This window comes from Bos javanicus, chromosome 7 (assembly GCF_032452875.1).
Source record: "Bos javanicus breed banteng chromosome 7, ARS-OSU_banteng_1.0, whole genome shotgun sequence".
NCBI classification, from domain to species: Eukaryota; Metazoa; Chordata; class Mammalia; order Artiodactyla; family Bovidae; genus Bos; species Bos javanicus.
Genome location: NC_083874.1, coordinates 18,179,260 through 18,199,247, shown reverse-complemented (window position 1 = coordinate 18,199,247; position 19,988 = coordinate 18,179,260).

Sequence of the window (19,988 nt, the reverse complement as noted above, 5' to 3'; positions counted from 1 at the left end):
TCATGTCCATGAGGCTGCTTCATGCTGCCTGGACATCCACCATCTGAGTATCCAGTTAGTTCCAGGCTGACGGAGGCTCCAGGAGGCTGGGTATCCACCAGGGCAGGGCATTTGTAATAGGGAAGCGTAAGTCTTTGTTTATTTTTTTTGGCTGCACCATGGGCTTTGTTGGATCTTGGTTCCTACACTACAGATCAAACCTGCATCCCCTGCAGTGGAAATGTGACGTCTTAACCACTGGACCATAAAGGAAGTCCTGGGAAGAACAAATCTGACTCTGTATTAAGGCATAACCCTCCTAGACTTCAGACAATATTACAAAGCTACAGTAATGAAGATAGCATGGTTCTGGCACAGAAATAGACACATGGATCAACGGAACAGAATAGTGAGCCCAGAAATAGGCCCACACACCTATGGTCCATCAATCTTCAACAAAAAGGCAAAAATATACAATGGGAAAAGACAGTCTCTTCGGTAAGTGGTGCTGGGAAAGTTGGACAGCCACACGTAAATCAATGAAGTTAGAACATTCCCTAACACCATATACAAAAATAAACTAAAAATGGCTTAAAGACCTAAATATAAGACGTAACATCATAAAACTCCTAGAAGAGAGCATAGACAAAACATTCTCTGACATAAGTTGTACCAGTGTTTTCTTAGGTCAGGCTCCCAAGGCAATAGAAATAAAAAACAAAAATAAACAAATGGGACCTAATCAAATGTACAAGCTTTTGCACAGCAAAGGAAACCATAAACAAAATGAAAAGACAACTTACAGAATGGGAGAAAATATTTGCAAATGATGCAACTGACATGGACCTAATCTCCAAAATATACAAAAAGCTCATACAGCTCAACAACAAAAATACAACCCAATCAAAAAATGGGCAGAAGACCTAACTAAACATTTCTCCAAAGAAGAAATACAGATGGTCAGTAGGCACATGAAAAGATGCTCAACATCGCCAGTCATTAGAGAAATGCAAATCAAAATTACCATGAGGTGCCACCTCACACTGGTCAGAATGTTACCAAAAATGGAAGTCTGTGTGCCCGACGTACAGTGAGGTCCATCAATTCTAAAACATTGGAGTCCGGAACAGAGAAAGGTTTATTACAGGGCCATGGAAGGAGACGGCCATGTCCTAAGAACCCCCAAAGTTACTGAAAGCTTTCAGCTGCTGCTGCTGCTGCTAAGTCGCTTCAGTCGTGTCCGACTCTGTGTGACCCCATAGATGGCAGCCCACCAGGCTCCCCGTCCCTGGGATTCTCCAGGCAAGAATAGTGGAGTGGGTTGCCATTTCCTTCTCCAATGCATGAAGAAAGTGAAGTTGCTCAGTGAAAGTGAAGTTTCAAAAGTGAAAGTGAAGTTGCTCAGTCGTGTCCGACTCTCAGCGACCCCATGGACTGCAGCCCACCAGGTTCCTCCGTCCATGGGACTGTCCAGGCAAGAGTACTGGAGCGGGGTGCCAAAGCCCCTTTAAAGCAAAATGTGAGGGAGGGGTGTGGTGAGTTATTGCAAACTTCTTGGTGTCAGATTCTTTGTTCTTGAAGTCAGGTCATGGTCAGGTAATGATGTTCCTGTAAATCTCTACCAAACGAATGTCATTCTCCGTCCTAACAAAAAAGGGCCAGGTCCCAAGACAACTGACACCTTCCAAGGTCCCCATCCGGGCTTAGAGGAGGGGAGGCAGAGCTCAGCTGGCAGCTCCCTCAGGGCCAAGTCCCCAGACCCTGCACAGCTATCATCGCTGAGGGAGCCAGGCGCCCAACTCAGCTGGCCCTCAGGCTTCTCAGGTCGCCAGACAGGGAGAGCAGGTCCCCCAAACTGTGACCCAGGCAGACGGTCACTGCTATTAGCTTGAAGGGACAGGGATGGAGGAGAGGTTCACTGCTGCCTCAAGGCCTGTGGGTGGGCCTTGCTGAGGGCTCTGGAGCCCTGCAGGACACAGGCCCCAGGCTGATCCCTGGGACCCCCCAGCTTACCTGCTGGCCCAAGGCCGGGTGAGCAGGAGGGCCTCGAGGAGAAGGCTGGGATCTGCCTCTTACCTCATTCTCCTCCTCAGAACCACCACTCCACGCTGTCTGAATCCGTTCACTGTCAATTCTTGATGGTTGGTTGCTTATGAGGCATCAGCCAGTGGCTGAGCAGCATCCGTTGTCTGGTACAGAGTACAGAGAAATCACGCACAGAAATGACTGTTTGCATCCAGTACTGGATGTGCTCAGTGGCTCTGTTACAATTCCCCCCCTTTCCTTTGATACTCCTCAGTCTTGAGGATAACACGGGAGTATGTTTAAACTCGGCAGAGGAACTTGGTTTTAGAGGGACTCAGTTTCAACCTCCAATTCCATTTCATCCTTCCCCATGTCTTTCAGGGAATGGGGTGATGAGCGCTCTAGCTACCTCCTGCCAAAATGGGGCACAGTCCTACCCTGATTTGGGGAACGGCTACCAAGTTGAAAATACCCCTGAGTTCCAAGTCCTGGATCTGACTCTTGTGTAGAAAGATCTTGTATAAATTCAGGAGAATAAGCCTGAAAACCAGTCTGAACGTGGCAGCCTGGGGGAGGCTTGTTGTGAAGTAGCCCAAGTCGTAGAAGTATAGTTTGCCAAATTGCTCGAAGTCATGAGTAACTTGAAAGGAAGGGCTTCCTTATATCTCCAGATATCTCCAGACATAGGGAAGAGAAAAACAGAGATAAAAAATCAGTAATATTCCAGACAGAATCCATAAACATTATAACCATATATAACAGTTTAATCAGTAACCAATCCTTTTGTTACCCTTATCAAAACGATAAGGTGCCAGAACACGGACAAGAACAACACGTCAGAAAGGCCCTGTAAAAAGTGGTATTTGGTAATGGAGGGCTGTCCCTTTTTGCTATAAGAGTCATAGCTTGTCCCTGAGTTGCTTACTCTTTTCCCCTTGATCTTCCTGCTGCCAAGGGATTGTCTCAATAGAGCTGTGTTATTTCAGGGGGCAAAGTAAGCAATACTGAGTTCAGGCTTTCATTATGCTTTTATGAAAACCAAATTTTTCCAAAGCCAGTACTTCATGTCTACAGTAGTAACATTTACCCATACAGTAAATCCTCAAAAGCTTATCACGCCTTTGACAATACTTCCCATGTAATTCAACATACCAAATAAAACTCGTTAAGTACTCCTCCTTGAGATGTCTTATGGGTCCCCTGCTGCTGCTGCTGCTGCTGCTGCTGCTAAGTCGCTCCAGTCGTGTCTGAGTCTGTGCGATCCCATAGATGGCAGCCCACCAGGCTCTCCTGTCCCTGGGATTCTTCAGGCAAGAACACTGGAGTGGATTGCCATTTCCTTCTCCAATGCATGAAAGTAAGTCAAAGTGAAGTCACTCAGTCGTGTCCGACTCTTAGCGACCCCATGGACTGCAGCCTACCCGGCTGCTCCGTCCATGAGATTTTCCAGGCAAGAGTACTAGAGTGGGTTGCCATTGCCTTCTCCAACGGCCCCCCTAATGAACCTCAAAGTTACCTAGAGGTCAAAAGAAATTTAATTAAAATTTGATATTTTGGAAGTTTGTCAAAAAGTTTCAAAACACTTGGTCAAATAAGATCATTGGTCACTGTAAGACAATACAAATATAAAGATTGCATAAATTATGGCACAAAGTCTGGTACTCAATAAATACTTAATAAATGCATGCATGCATGCTAAGTCACTTCAGTCATGTCCGAGTCTTTGTGACGCTATGGACTGTAGCCTGCCAGCTTCCTCTGTCCGTGGGATTCTCCCGGCAAGAATAATATAATCTCAGTTGACCATGCATAAAACTCCTTTTTAACTCAAAACATATATCCTACTTTCCTACTTAATACTGAAATTTTTTCCTTTAATTAATGTTAGTAGCTTCAATTGTATATTTATATTAGAATCCTCAACTCTTAAACACCTTAATTTTTAGTGAGAACCAACAGGTAATTGTAAACTGTCACACCAGCATTTTCTGACTGCAAACTTACGCTATAGTTTTCCTCTCCTAAGAAGGCAAAGGTTGGTAAACTTAGATTCGCCCAGCAACCAATGACCCAGATAGTCAATGAATTCTTGCCATTTAACTTAGTTCAGTTTCAAGTCACCAAAATCCGGAGAGGCTATTTTAGACAGACTTATCATTTCATCATATCAAGTTATTGATATTTTCTTTGCTGACTAATTTGTAACAGATATAAGGTCTTATTTGATCTCTAACAAACCAAGGTACAACGAAGTGTCATACATAACAAACCAACAAGCTTAAGCTAACTTCAGCACCAGATATCAATTCAGTACTGAGTATTTCTCAGATCACGAGTACTTGAAATACATTTTGGCCAATTCTCTAAATATTATGAAGTATTTAATTTGTAAGCACTTACTTTTGGGAAAAGCTGTATATTGTCACCCTGCTTACTTAATATATATGCAGAGTACATCATGCATAATGTCAAGCAGGATGAGTCACAAGCTAGCTAGAATTGAATCACAAGATTGCCGGGAGAAATATCAACAACCTCAGATATGCAGATGACCACTCTAATGGCAGAAAGCGAAGAGGAACCCTTCCTGCTGCTGCTGTTAAGCCGCTTCAGTCATGTCTGACTCTGTGCGACCCCATGGACTACAGCCTACCATGTTCTTCCATCCATGGGATTTTCCAGGCAAGAGTACTGGAGTGGGGTGCCATTGCCTTCTCTGAGAGGAACCCTTAGTTCCTCATTAAGCCTCTTGATGAGGGTGAAAGAGGAGAGTGAAAAAGCTGGCTTAAACTCAACATTGAGTAAACTAAGATTATGGCATCTGGTTCCATCAGTTCAGTTTAATTCAGTTCAGTCGCTCAGTTGTGTTCGACTCTTTGCGACCCCATGAATCACAGCACACCAGGCCTCCCTGTCCATCACCAACTCCCGGAGTTCACTCAGACTCATGTCCATCGAGTCGGTGATGCCATCCAGCCATCTCATCCTCTGTCGTCCCCTTCTCCTCCTGCCCCCAATCCCTCCCAGCATCAGAGTCTTTTCCAATGAGTCAACTCTTCACATGAGGTGGCCAAAGTACTGGAGTTTCAGCTTCAGCATCATTCCCTCCAAAGAAATCCCAGGGCTGATGTTCAGAATGGACTGGTTGGATCTCCTTGCAGTCCAAAGGACTCTCAAGAGTCTTCTCCAACACCACAGTTCAAAACCATCAATTCTTTGGTGCTCAGCTTTCTTCACAGTCCAACTCTCACATCCATACATGACCACTGGAAAAATCATAGCCTTGACTAGACGGACCTTTGTTGGCAAAGTAATGTCTCTGCTTTTGAATATGCTATCTAGGTTGGTCATAACTTTCCTTCCAAGGAGTAAGCCTCTTTGGCTTCAGTCACCATCTGCAGTGATTTTGGAGCCCAGAAAAATAAAGTCTGACACTGTTTCCACTGTTTCCCCATCTATTTCCCATAAAGTGATGGGACCAGATGCCATGATCTTCGTTTTCTGAATGTTGAGCCTTAAGCCAACTTTTCACTCTCCTCTTTCACCTTCACCAAGAGGCTTTTTGGTTCCTCTTCACTTTCTGCCATAAGGGTAGTGTCATCTGCATATCTGAGGTTATTGATATTTCTCCTGGCAATCTTGATTCCAGCTTGTGCTTCTTCCAGCCTAGTGTTTCTCATATAAGTTAAATAGGCAGGGTGACAATACTTGACATACTCCTTTTCCTTGACATACAGCCTTGACATACTCCTTTTCCTCTTTGGAACAAGTCTGTTGTTCTGTGTCCAGTTCTAACTGTTGTTTCCTGACCTGCATATAGGTTTCTCAAGAGGCGGTTCAGGTGGCCTGGTATTCCCATCTCTTTCAGAATTTTCCACAGTTTATTGTGATCCACACAGTTAAAGACTTTGGCATAGTCAATAAAGCAGAAATAGATGTTTTCCTGGAACTCTCTTGCTTTCCCCATGATCCAGTGGATGTTGGCAATTTGATCTCTGGTTCCTCTGCCTTTTCTAAAACCAGCTTGAACATCTGGAAGTTCATGGTTCACGTATTGCTGAAGCCTGGCTTGGAGAATTTTGAGCATTACTTTACTCAAGTGTGAGATGAGTGCAATTGTGCGGTAGTTTGAGCATTCTTTGGCATTGCCTTTCTTTGGGATTGGAATGAAAACTGACCTTTTCCAGTCCTGTGGCCACTGCTGAGTTTTCCAAATTTGCTGGCATATTGAGTGCAGCACTTTCACAGCATCATCTTTCAGGATTTGAAGTAGCTCAACTGGAATTCCTTCACTTCATGGCAAATAGATGGGGAAAAAGTGAAAGCAGTGACAGATTTTATTTTCTTGGGCTCCAAAACGGTGCCCAAGAAAGTAACTGTAGCCATGAAATTAAAAGACGCCTACTCCTTGGAAGGAAAGCTATGACAAACATAAACAGCGTATTAAAAAGCAGAGAAATTACTTTGCTGACAAAGGTCCATATAGTCAAAGGTACAGTTTTACTAGTAGTCGTGTGGGGATGTGAGAGTTGGACCATAAAGAAGGCTGAGTGCCAAAGAATTGATGCTTTCAAATTGTGGTGCTGGAGAAGACTCTTGAGAGTCCCTTCGATAGCAAAGAGATCAAACCAGTCAATCCTAAAGGAAATCAACCCCGAATATCCATTGTAAGGACTGATACTGAAGCTTCAATACTTTGGCCACCTGACGTGAAGAGCTAACTCACTGGAAAAGACCCTGATGCTGAGAAAGATTGAGGGCAGGAGGAGAAGGGGACGGCAGAGGACAAGATGGTTGGATGGCATCACCAACTGAATGAGCATGAATTTGAGCAAACTCTGGAAGATACTGAAGGACAGGGAAGCCTGGCGTGCTGCAGTTCATGAGGTTGCAAGGAGTTGGACACAACAGCCACTGAACAGCAACTTTTGAGTCAAATAGAGCTCATTTAGAAGTTAACTCAGAAGTATTATAACCAAAAATGGTCTAGTTTTGAAGAATGCATCTCAAGGGGCTGCATTTGGGAAACAAATTTGAGTTTCCCATAGCCGGCACACTTACACTCAAAACAAATACGAACACACACAAAGAACAAAATCTAATTCCTGCATGAAAAAACAAGGGTGAAGTTCCATAGTTTCTTCAGGTTTTTTAAACAAAGAGTCCTCTTTTTAATCACAAACAACATACAAATGGAAAGATAGTGAATCGTGACCACAAGTGTCATGGCAATTCACCTGGCAAACACAAAATGAAAAATACCAGTTGGAATAAGTCAAATTTACTTAGTTAATGGCATGCTTTTTCCTAGAAATATTTTTATTTTCTCAGGGTCAGAATTCTGGAAAAAAAAAAAAAAGGATTTCATCAAGCCAGCTTTCTCTAAGTGCATATGCAAAATGAACCAGTTTTGGAATTTCAAAAGTTTCATCTCAATCAATTATTCCCCCCTCCAGAGTCTGAAGAATATAGTGGCTATGCAATGTTAAAAAATCTTCTTTCTTATACCTTAGCAGGACTATAAGATGGAATAAAGCTCTGATTATCACAGCAGGTGTTGTCAAATAACAAACAATCCAATGCAAAATGGTCTCTCAGGATCATAGTTCCCTGCTGCTGCTGCTAAGTTGCTTCAGTCGTGGCCGAATCAGTGTGACCCCAGAGACGGCAGCCCACCAGGCACCCCTGTCCCTGGGATTCTCCAGGCAAGTGTAACACTGGAGTGGGTTGCCATTTCCTTCTCCAATGCATGAAAGTGAAAAGTGAGAGTGAAGTCGTTCAGTCATGCCTGACTCTTAGCGACCCCATGGACTGCAGCCTACCAGGCTCCTCCGTCCATGGGATTTTCCAGGCAAGAGCACTGGAGTGGGTTGCCATTGCCTTCTCTACAGTTCCCTAGCGCCAAAAAAAAAAAAAAAAAAAGGAAGAAGATTCTCACTCATTGCAAAAGGAAAATCCCAACTAATGTTCCACCATGGCAAAACCCAATTCAATAGGAAGCCGAACCTGGTGTCATCACATGCTCGCTCCATTATTCAAAGATGTCTCAACCAACCAGAGCAAGCACTGAATCTCACACATACAACATACAAATAGCAAATGTGGCCCCACGAACAAAAGTACAAACTGGGGACCTCACTGGTGGTCCAGCGGCTAAGACTCCACGCTCCCAGTGCAGGAGGCCCGGGTTCGATCCCTGGTCAGGGAACTGGATCCCACATGCCGCAGCTAAGAATTTACCTGCTGCAACGGAGTTCGCATGCTGCAACTAAGACCCAGCGCAGCCAAATAAATAAATCTATGTATTTTTTTAAAAGTACAAACCGGAGTGGCTCATCCCAAAATGATACACACAAAAACGTAAACAACAAATAAGCTACAGTCACACAGACAGAAAATCGGAGGCGGTGTAGTCTAAAATTCCACTTCCACTCTCAGACAGAGGTCTCCAAACAGAGTGGCCCAGCTCTCAAAAGACAATGGACCCCGAGTGGCTCAGTTCCTGCAAGGGCAGCAACGCAGATGCAGTGGACAGAATTCCCAGCCTGCACAAGCTGGGGCGAGTTACCCCAGGTGACACCAAATGTGAACCATGGCTCTAGACGTTTCTCTGCTCCAGACAGCCTCGTGCCTCAGGGCGGCCGGTGTCTGTCAGGGAGAGTGCTTCTCAGTTCCTTGGAACAAAATGAACTCCAGCAGCTGCTGGGAATTTGGGAAGAGCCTGGCCCTGGCCGGGGTTGACCCGCCATGGGCACGACCTCCTGGCTGGCTCACCATGAATTGTTACTGAAAATGGCAAGTCCATGTGCCCAACACATTGTGAGGCCCATCAATACTAAAACATTGGAGTTTGGAACAGAGAAAGGTTTATTACAGGGTCATGCAAGGAGATAGCCATGCCCTAAGAACACCCAAAGTCACCGAAGTCTTCCAGCAAAGCCCCTTTAAAGCAAAATGTGAGGGAGGGGCGTGGTGAGTTGTTGCAAACTTCTTGGTATCAGAGCCTTTGCTGTTGAGGTCAGGTCATGGTCAGGCAACCATGTTCCTGTAAGTCTCTACCAAACGAATGTTATTCTCTGTCCTGACAAGAAAGGGCCATGTTCCGAGGCAAAACTGTCACTCTCCAAGGTCCGCATCCTGGCTAAGAGGAGGCAGAGCTCACCTGGCAGCTCCCTCAGGGCCAAGTCCCCAGACCCTGCCCAGCTGTCATTGCTGAGGGAGCCAGGTGCCCAACCCAAATGGCCCTCAGGCTCCTTAGGCCGCCCAAAGTGGAGAGACCAGGTCCCATAGACGGCAACCCAGGCAGATGGTCGCAGAGACAGGGATGGATGGGGGAAAGGTTCACTGCTGCCTCAAAGCCTGGGCCCAGCCAGTGGGGGCGGCCTTGCTGAGGGCTCCAGGGCCCTGCAGGACACAGGCCCCCAGCCTGTTCTTGGGACCCCCCAGCTCACCTGCTGGCCCCAGACCGGGTGAGCTGGAGGGCCTTGGGGAGAAGGCCAGGGTCTACCTCTTACCTCACGCTCCTCAGAACCACCACTCCTCTGTTGTCTGCATCTTCTCCCTAACTATGGTTTCCTGATGGTTGTTTGCACTAAGGCGCCGACCAGCTTCTGACCAGGACGCACTGCCTGGTAACAGGGTGGGGAGTAGTAACTACACAGCGATGGCTCCCAGCTATCGGTCGTACTCACAGCGCTCGGTTACGAGTACGGCCACAGTCAAAAAGTCTACAAATAACAAATGCTGGAGAGGGTGTGGAGAAAAGGGCACACATCCACACTGTTGGTGGGAATGTAAGTTGATGCCACTGTGGAATGTAAACCACTGTGGAAAACAGTATGGAGGTTCCTCAAAAAAAAAAAAAATAGAATTACCATACGATCTAGCAATCTTGCTCCTGGGCATACATCTGGACACCACTCCCAGAAGATACAGGCACCTCTATGTCCATAGCAGCGCTATTCACAATAGCCAAGATGTGGGAACCATCTAAATGTCCATCAGCAGGTGAATGGATGAAGAAAGCTCAGTCGTGTCCGACTCTTTGCGACCCCATGGACTGTAGCCTATCAGGCTCCTCCGTCCATGGGATTTTCCAGGCAAGAGTGCTGGAGTGGATTGCCATCTCCTTCTCCAGGGCATCTTCCCGACCCAGGAATCGAACCCGGGTCTCCCACATTGCAGGCAGACGCTTTACTGTCTGAGCCACCAGGAAGATCCAATGGAATACTACTCAGCCATAAAGAGTGTGACGATGCAGCGACGTGGATGCAACTATCGATGACCATACTACACGGTATCACTTATATGTGGAATCTAAAATATGATGCAGACGAACCTGTCTATGAACTAGAAATAGAATCCAAGACAGGACAGACTGGTGGTTGCTAAGGGGAAGGGGGTGGGGGAGGAATGGACTGAGAGGTTGGGGTTAGCAGGTGTAAGCCTTTATATATAGCATGGGAAAATAATAAGGTCCTACCACAGAGCACAGGGAACTACTTTCAATATTCTATGATAAGCCATAATGGAAAAGAATTGTGTCTCCTTGCCTGGCCCTGCAATAAACCTTTCTCTGCTCCGGTCTCCATTTCGGTATTGTTTGGCCTCACTGTGCGTCGGGTGCATGGACTTGCGTTGTAAGAGGAGCTTTATTCCAAGCTGCTCATGGCTCACTCCTGACAGGCAGAATTATCTGGTGACTTATTAAAATATAACTCAAGGAGGTCACTGTGTCCTCAGCCCAAGGCCAAACCTCGATGGGCAAGTCTTCAGCCTCCCCACAGCCACCCTGCCTATATGCACACTGAGACCTAGACAGGAGTCACTCAGAATCTCAAGAGCACAGAGGGGTCTCCAGCTACAAAAGCTGCTCTGCCAGGAACACTCTTTGCCCCTCGCTCCCCTGTTAATCCCTAGTTATCCCATAGAGCTCAGTGCAGACACCTCCTCCAGGGAGCCTCCCCAGATTCCTCCCCCATCCCCTCAGCTGGATCAGGTCCCTTCTCTGGCCCCCACAGCTGTCTGCTTGTCCCCCTCAGTTTTGGCCACTCGGTGTCATTTCCTCTGCTGGGCTGACAGCCCCGTGAGGACAGAAAAGCTGGGGAGAGCATGAGAGTGAGGACGAGAGAGGAAGAAATTGGGCTTTAAATTTCTTAAGGATTTAAAACTCCAAAGCAGAAACTTCCCTGGGGGTCCAATGACTAAGAATCCATACTCCCAATGCAGGGGGCCCGGGTTTGATCCCTGGTCAGGGAACTAGATCCCACATGCCGCAACTAAGACTTCGCATACTGCAGCTAAGACCCGGCACAGCCAAATTAATAAATAAATGAAAATAAAGATTAAAAAAAAAGAAGAAAACCCCCACAAACCTCAAAGCAGGTCTCTTATGGAGGGCTGAGGAGAGGGCAGAGCCATTTCCACATTTTGTCATCAAGTTCTGCTGGCTGTGTCTGCAAGTGTGTTGGGTGGGGACCCTGGTCCTGCCTTTTACCCCTGAGGGGCCTGAGGAGGGGGCTGCCTCTCTGGGAGCCTCCGCTTCCCCTCTCTATAACACAGGGCCTGTGCTAGCACTGCAAATGCTCCCTTACTATCTCTAGACGGAATGCGCTCCCCGTCAAGAGGTGGATCCAAGCAGGAAGGTTCTGGTGGGAAAGAGTTGCTGTTCAACACCGCTTTGAGATCCCCCCAGAAGAGCTGAGGAGGGCTTTATCTGCCCCTGGGCCAGGCTGGGAATGTTCCAGGAGGCCTCTCTGTGACAGATGCTGATGGGCTGGGCCTGCAGCCAGAGGGAGCCTGGGTGCTCCTCTCCCACCTGCTTCCGGACTCTGTGCTTCACACCCACTTGTCACTGTGCAGCAAATCCACGGGTGGTGGAGGTGCTGCTATCCCAGTGGGTCCCCACACACATCTGGACTCAGGACTCTGAGACCCCCTACATCCCGGGGAGTTGTAGCCATCTGTCACCAGGTCATGGGTGGGGTGGGGACTGGGGCAGATCAAGCCAGGGTGGAGGCACGGGTAGCAATTTTTCTGTACCCAGCCTGCCTGAGCCTCCCAGAGGCCCATCGCAGCCTGAACGCGGTCCCACAGGGCAGCAGGAAGCTGGAAGACAGGGCCGGCTTCCGGGGATGGTGCTCCTGGGATAAGTAACAACAATCTTCCCAGGTGACTCAGTGGTAAAGAATCCACCTGCCAAACAGGAGAGGCAGGTTCGATCCCTGGTTGGGGAAGATCCTCTGGGTAGGAAATGGCAACTCACTCCAGTGGAGCCTGGTGGGCTGCAGTCCATGGGGGTGCAAAGAATCAGGCACAATTGAGCACACAGGCACGCAAACTGCAGCCAGGCAGAGCCCTGACCCTGGCAGAGCCCCAGTCCCAGTGGAGCCCTGATCCTGAGCTGCAGAGAAGGGAACGTTGGAGACTGGGGGTCGTGGGAGGCGTGTAGGGTTCCTGATCGCCGACCCTCTGCCCACCCACACCCTCCAGCAAGTCCTGACACTTTGAAGGGCCTGGAGACGAAACCTGTGTGTGTAACTGGAACACAGGTTACCTCTTGCGCATCCAATCCCCCACTGGACCCGCCTAGCGAGTTCCTGCACCGCCCAGATGTCACCCCCTTCCCAGTTTGGCCAAGGGACACACCTGACCCCATCCTCACCTGTTGATCCCCTCCCTCCCATTCCCGACATCCTCCTTCTCAGAGGCCTCCTTTCATGGTCTCTCCCATCATTTAGTTTTATAACCTTAAATCCGCCTAGTCTGCCTACAATTTCAGATTTTATTGCCATTTTTGCCTGCTTGGCACAGCTGGGAAGTGGAGCGTGGGGTGGGGTGGAGGGGGTTGCAACAGATTTGAACTGAGGTCTCTTTGCCTCCAGATGTGTAGCTGGACCAATCACCAGGCCCTGGGGTTCAGAATTTAGGGGGCAGAGAGGAACCTCCTGCCCAGAGCCAGAGAGAACCAACGGAGTATTTCCTGACCCTCTCTGGGGGTGGCTTGCATGGCTGATGCCAGCCAGGTAGGGCCTCTATGGAAAGGGGTTGGTCCCAGGCCAAGTGTGGGGGACCTTCAGGCTTGAATGAGCTGGGGCCAGCCACCGTGTGGAGTGAGTTAGGGCTGTCTGTGCCCCCAGCCCTGCTCTTTGCCTGCATCAGACCCGCAGCGCCTTGGGTGAGTGATAGAGCTGGTAGATCACTGGAAAGTGCAGATCCCTGAGGCATTGGGCTGTAAGCCAAAGGGCGGCTGCCAGCTCAGGAGGAGGGCACACCCCCCAAGTCTGGGATGGGTGAGAAATGAGCCACATGTGTGATGTGAGGGGCACAGGAAGGTGACGGGGTACGAGGATGGTGCTTGGGTGTGAGGAGTGCTGGTGTCTCCTGATGTTGACCCACATGGCCGGCGCTCAAGGCGGGTTCCCATTCTCCTCTGAGCCTCAGAGAAACTTCCAGAAAGAGGGAGAGAGAAGGAGCAACAATGAGGTGTTCAGCTGTCAGTTTAGTTGGAGGCGGTGACCACTCTATACTCCTCAGCCCTGGGGGGCCAGTCCTGCCCCAGCCTGCAAGGAAACCCTGGCCTGGCCCTCCAAGGGCCCCGTCTGCCTCCCAAGACCCTGGCCTACAGCCAGCCCATGGGGAGGGCCCCAGGTGTGTGGTGTGGGTGGCAGGTGAGTGATGGGCCTGGCAAGTCTGGCTCAGGCCTGCGGTCACTGGCGGGCTTGGCAGAGGCCCTCTAGGCCTCTCTCCTGCCATCCACCAGTGCCCCCCGTCTCCCATCCTGGGTCCTGGCCCAAGTCAAAGGCATCACAAAGATCCCCGCTGTGCAGACAGGGACACCACCGAGGCTCAGAGAGGGCCTGGAATTCTCCTCCGCCCCCAACTCCATCTCCCTTGCTTTTGTCCAGACAGAAGCATTTTCCCCCAGCACCAGGAAGTTCTGGAATGTTCAGGAAGTCCTCATTTAATGTCAGAATCCACCTGCAGCCCCTAAGTGGTGCATCTAGGCTGGTACCTGTCTATCTGACTAGAGTTCTTGAACCTAAGAGCTTCGGAGCTTATCTGGCCGGCAGCTGTGTGGCCTCGGGTGAGTGGCATAGCCTCTCTGGGCTTCAGTTGTGCCATCTGCAAAACAGAGCCCATGCTGGGACCCTCTTCAGGCGGTTGTCCTCCCACACCTTCTCTGCAGGGTGGGATTGTGTGCAGGGGCTGGAAATCCACAGGCCTCAGTCTCCCCTCTGATGGTATGTTAACCTGTGAGGCCTCTCCTTGCCTGGCGTTACGGTGTTGGGGCTGCCACCTGGAGAGGGAGTGGGGGAACTCAGGTGACAGAAACCTGTCATCCCTGTGCTGCCCACTCCTGGCCTCTCTTCACCCAGGGCCCCGTGGCACGTTTGGGTCTGCCTGCCCTTGGCACCCCAGCCCTGCCGGCTTCATGGGGCTTAAATTTCAGCCCACAGTGGGTGAGGAAGGGGATTGCCGGACACGCTTCATTTTCCAATTTCTGGAAATAAAAGCTGTGGGGCCACCTATTGTTGAGTGGAAAAAAAGCTGGTTGCAAAACCAGGTAAGAAAAAAAAAAACAACACAATAGCATGTAGGTGCGTTGCTGCTGCGAGAGACAGAACATTCCAGGGACTCTGCGGGGCCCCAGGGAACAAAGGGCCCTTTCTCTCCCCTTGGAAAGGTCTGGTGGAGCGTGTGTGGCAGTTTCAGGGTCGGAAAAGCCAGGGAAGGTATTTTGCAAGAAAGAAAATGGTTCGGAGATGATCTGTCAGGACAAGGAGACAGAAGAGCGTAGATTTTGTTGTTTTATTTTCAGAGGATGTTGTCCAATTTTCTAAGACACCTGTCCTTCCACTGGCAAAACACGGAGCCAAGAATGCTGGCAAGCTGGGCTCCGGGCCCAGCCCTGCAGGGAGCGTATGGAGATGCCACGTGGGGAAGAAGTGCTCAGAATTGCCCCCTACCCTGCCAACTCCACCCCCATCATCACTGGCAATCTCCAGGGAGCAGCAATTTCCCCCCCACGCAGGCTCTCCAAATGTTCCGGAAGTCCTCATTTAGGGTTAGAATCCACCTGCAGCCACTTGGGTCTCCAGCCCAGCTGCAGCCACTGGCCCAGTCCCTTGGCCTGAAGGGTGACAATTCTGGAGATGTACCTCAGAATGAGGGGAGAGCCAGGCAGGAGGGTTTCAGGCCACCTCGGGCTCATCATCTGCTCAAGATCCTCCCATGGCCCCTACAATCCCAAAGGCTGAGCACACAGGTTCTGTGGCATTGCCCCAGCGGTTGAGCCCCAGGACCTTTGCACGTGCTGTTCCTGCTGCCTGGAACTCCCTCCACCCTGACAGCCCTCTGGTTCCCTCAGATATCTCCCTCTCAAATCACTTCCTGCTTTATTCTCTGTACAAATGACTACCATTTCACCGGACCATGTATTAGACTTACTGGCATGATTAACTGTCTCATGCCTCTCTCTATCATCAAAATGTCATCTCCGTGAGGGGTCTTGGCCTTCTTTGTGCCCTGCTGTGCTCCGAGCAGCCTGAACAGTGCCTGACACACGGGACGGCCTTGATAAACACGCCTCGAATGAATGAATGAACGAATGAATGAACAGTATCAAGCGCGGTTGAAAAGTCTCCTGTTTCCCGGTTTGTCATCACTTTTCCCCAAGACTGGGAGCTCCATGGGGCAGGGTCTGGGGCTCCAGCAGGACTTGGCACTCAGTAAACAGGTGGGGAATAAATTAAGGCGTCTGAAAGTCCACACAGACAGAAGCTTGGAGTGTTACTCGGGGAACTGTAAACGGAGACTCCGGGGGATGCCAGAGCCTGGGGCAGGAGTGACTATCACCCACCCTTTTCCCTGCCCCCACCTCCAATAGTGCCGGGCCTCGGGCTGTCTCCAAGGTGCCTACAGGTGAGGTGGTCCTGACCCGGGGCGGGTGACCCCCACTCGGATGGAGCCGGATGGCAGGCACAGGCAGGCGGGCAGGCGAGGAATGCTCTGGCCGGCAGGAATGAATAAACAGGCTCCTTGGATGTCAGAGGTTGGGGGGTGGGGGCCGCCTTGAACCTCATGCTTGGCCGAGGATGTTTGGACAAGGCAGGCAGCCAGGAGGTGTCATCAGGGCTAAAATTAGCCTCTGATTCCCGCTCAACCCCTCCCTCCTGGGCCAGGAGACTGGGACAGGCCATCGCTTCGGTGAGCGCTAACTTTGTGCCAGGCCAAGCTCCTCCAAGCCACAAATGCATTTAATCCTTGCAATGACCCGACCCTCAGTACTATTAGTAGCAGTGTTATCATTCATCCCCGTTTTACAGGTGAGGAGACTGAGGCACTGACAGAACCCTGGGTGTTCTTACCACTCGTGAGGGATGGGGCTAGGGTTTGAACCTGGCTTTCGGGTTGACATAGTCACCATTGGGGCCTTGCTGAAGGCTGTGGGAGACAACAGAGCCCCTACGCAGTGAAGACTTGGGGGCAGTGGGCTGACCGCCCGTCCTTTCCTCTCCCCCAGGGATAATTTCAGCATCAAAATTCAAATACGTTCACTGCGGTTGGCTGCTAGATGAGGCCTCAGCTGCCCCCATCCACACCTGGGCCCCGATCCCAGGCCCCAGGTCCAGTGCCTGAGAGGGAGACCCACCTCACAGGGAGGCCCCCAGGGTCCCGTGGGGCCGCGTCCCTCTGAATGGTCAGTGTGGATCTGCATCTGAATATCTGCTCACAATGCAGGGAGGCCCACCGTGGCCCATTGTCCACCCAGGCAAGATTAGGGGCAGGCCGCTGGAAAGTCAGGCTGAGTCTGAACTTCAGGTGAAAACCGTAACTATGTCCCACGTAGGACATGGCTCATTGCTTAAAGGAAGTTCAAACTTCACTGGCCATCTGTATTTTTATTTGCTTAATCTGACAATTTGATGTGTACCCCCCTACCCTCCAGTGCAGGCAGCGAGGAAGAGGGTAGGTAAGCCACGGGAGGCGCTGGATGGGTGAGGCAACTCTGGTCCAGTGCCCCGCTGGGACTGGAGTTGGGGGGAGGACTGGTCCAGGAGGAGGTGGGGGAGGGGGGCGGGGCCTCTCTCCAGGTCACGCCTGCTGGGCCCATTATTCACGATTCATTTTTAATGCAGAGAGTGGGCAGGGAACACCTGGACCTGATGCTCCTACAGCGCTAGAGGGTGAGTGGGGACTGGCCTGGGGCAGGGAGTGTCCAATTTGGGGCAGGGGCAGGAAGCCAACTCCCACTGCAAAGGGCCATTTCCTTTGAGTTGAGACTGGTGACCAGAAGCTGCAATTCTGGATGCTTTTACGTTATTCCACCAACCCCCGGGCAGATCCTCCTGCACCCCCAAGTCCCAGATCCAGGAGCTGGGGGCGGCGGGGCGGGGGCCTGCTCTTGCCCTCCAGGTTTTCTCCTGACCTCTGGCTCCCGGGTACCTGCTGTGCCCAGTGTGGTGCCTACAGAGGTCACTGAATCCTCACAGCCAAAGGGAGGCCACTGAGCCGCCACTGAGGCCCAAAGAAAGGGCTGATTGGCTACCAGTGGGCAGAGCGGGGACTGGAACCAGGATCTTGTTCCTGCCACAGCCAGCGCTCTTGACCACTCCCACGTTCTCTCTTGGTCACACCTCTTTCCCTCATGCCTCTGAGCCATCTTCCATGCTGTTCATCTGGGCTGGGTCGCTCTCTCCCCTTCTGGAAAGCTCCTACACATGCTTCAGCACCCTATGATCCCTGGACAACTCAGGCCCGGTCAGGTGCCTGCCCCCCAACCCTGTGTATGCTGCAGCCACATTACAGACCTGGTTAGCCCAGGCTGTAACTGCTCACGTGTTTCTCTCACTCATTGGACTGTGAGCCCTGCGAGGATAACCTGGGTCTGTCTTGTTCATCACTGCGTCCCTTAGTGGCCAACACAGGGCCCGGGACACTGCAGGTGGAAATACTCGGGAGTCTATCACAAGGCCTTGGCTCTACCCCATCTGCTGGGCAAACAACTATCCTTCTCTGAGCCTTGGTTTCCCCATTTGCAAAATGGGGTACTAGCGCCTCCGTCCTAGCCTGAATCATACAAGAGACGTAAGGAACCATTCTTGGCTCCCAACAGGAGACTCAACAAAGCTTTATCTCATATTTAAGCAAATTGAAACCACAACAAGTTGCAACTATACACCCACTGAAATGCCCCGGATCCAGAACACAGGCAACATCAAAGGCCAGTGAGGATGTGGGGCAACAGAACTCAGGTTCATTGCTGCTGGGGATGCAAACGGGCCAGCCACTCTGGGAGGCAGCTCGTTCTCACAAAACGAAACACACTCTGACCAGGGCCCAGCATTCACACTCTGCGGAATTCGCCTCAAGGTGTTGGAAACTGATGTCCACACAAAAACCTGCACGTGAATGCTTATGGAAGCTTTGTTCATAATTGCCAAAGCTTGGAAGCAACTCAGACATCCTTCAGCAGGTAAAAAGAAACAAAAGTGTGGAACATTCAAACAATGGAATGTGATTCAGTGCTAAAAAGAAATGAGCTACCCGGCCATGATGAGACGAGGAGGGGCTTAAATGCACGTGGCTAAGTGAAAGTTCAGTGTTCTTGCCTGGAGAATCCCAGGGACGGGGGAGCCTGGTGGGCTGCCGTCTATGGGGTCACACAGAGTCGGACACAACTGAAGCGACTTAGCAGCAGCAGCAGCAGCAAGTGAAAGTAGCTGATCTGAAAAAGGTTACAGACTGTGATCCCAACTATAGAACACTCTGGAAAAGGTGAAGGTGGAAATGGCAGGCCTTCCCAGATAGTGATAAAGAACCCACCTGCCAATGCTGGAGACATAAGAGATACAGGTTCAATCCCTGGGTTGGGATGATCCCCTGGAGGAGGGCATGGCAACCCACGCCAGTATTCTTGCCTGGAGAATCCCATGGGCAGAGGAACCTGGCGGGCTACAGTCCATGGGGTCGCAAAGAGTCAGACACGACTGAAGTGAGCCAGGGGTGGAGCCCCAGTGGAAGGCTGAATAGCTGGAGCGCAGAGGATTTTCAGGGCTGTGAAATCACTCTTCATGATACTATGGGGTTGGCCAAAAAGTTTGCTTAGGTTTTTCTGTAAGATGTGATAGAAAAACCCAAACAAACTTTTTGGCCAACCCAAAACAATGGTGAATGCTTATCATTTTACATTTGTCCAGACCCATAGAATGCACAACACCAACAGTGAACCCTCGTCCAATGCGCACTGTTGTACTATTTACAATAGTACACTTCTGTGCTGTTTACAATAGCCAAAACACAGAAGCAACCTTAATGTTCGTTGAAAGATGATGGATAAAGAAGACCTAGGATATACACATGCAGTGGAATACTACTCAGCCACAAAAAGAATGAAATCATACCATTTGCAGCAACATGGATGGACCCAGAGATTCTCATACTAAGTGAAGTAAGTCAGACAGAGACAAGTATCATGATACCACTTGTACATGGGTTCTAAAAAATGATATAAGTATCAGTTCAGTTCAGTTCAGTTGCTCAGTCGTGTCTGACCCTTTGCGACCCCATGAATCGCAGCACGCCAGGTCTCCCTGTCCATCACCAACTCCCGGAGTTCACCCAAACTCATGTCCATCGAGTCGGGGATGCCATCCAGCCATCTCATCCTCTGTCGTCCCCTTCTCCTCCTGCCCCCAATCCCTCCCAGCATCAGAGTCTTTTCCAATGAGTCAACTCTTTGCATGAGCTGGCCAAAGTACTGGAGTTTCAGCTTTAGCATCATTCCTTCCAAAGAAATCCCAGGGCTGATCTCCTTCAGAATGGACTGGTTGGATCTCCTTGCAGTCCAGAGGACTCTCAAGAGTCTTCTCCAACACCACAGTTCAAAACCATCAATTCTTCGGTGCTCAGCCTTCATCACAGTCCAACTCTCACATCCATACATGACCACTGGAAAAATCATAGCCTTGACTAGACAGACC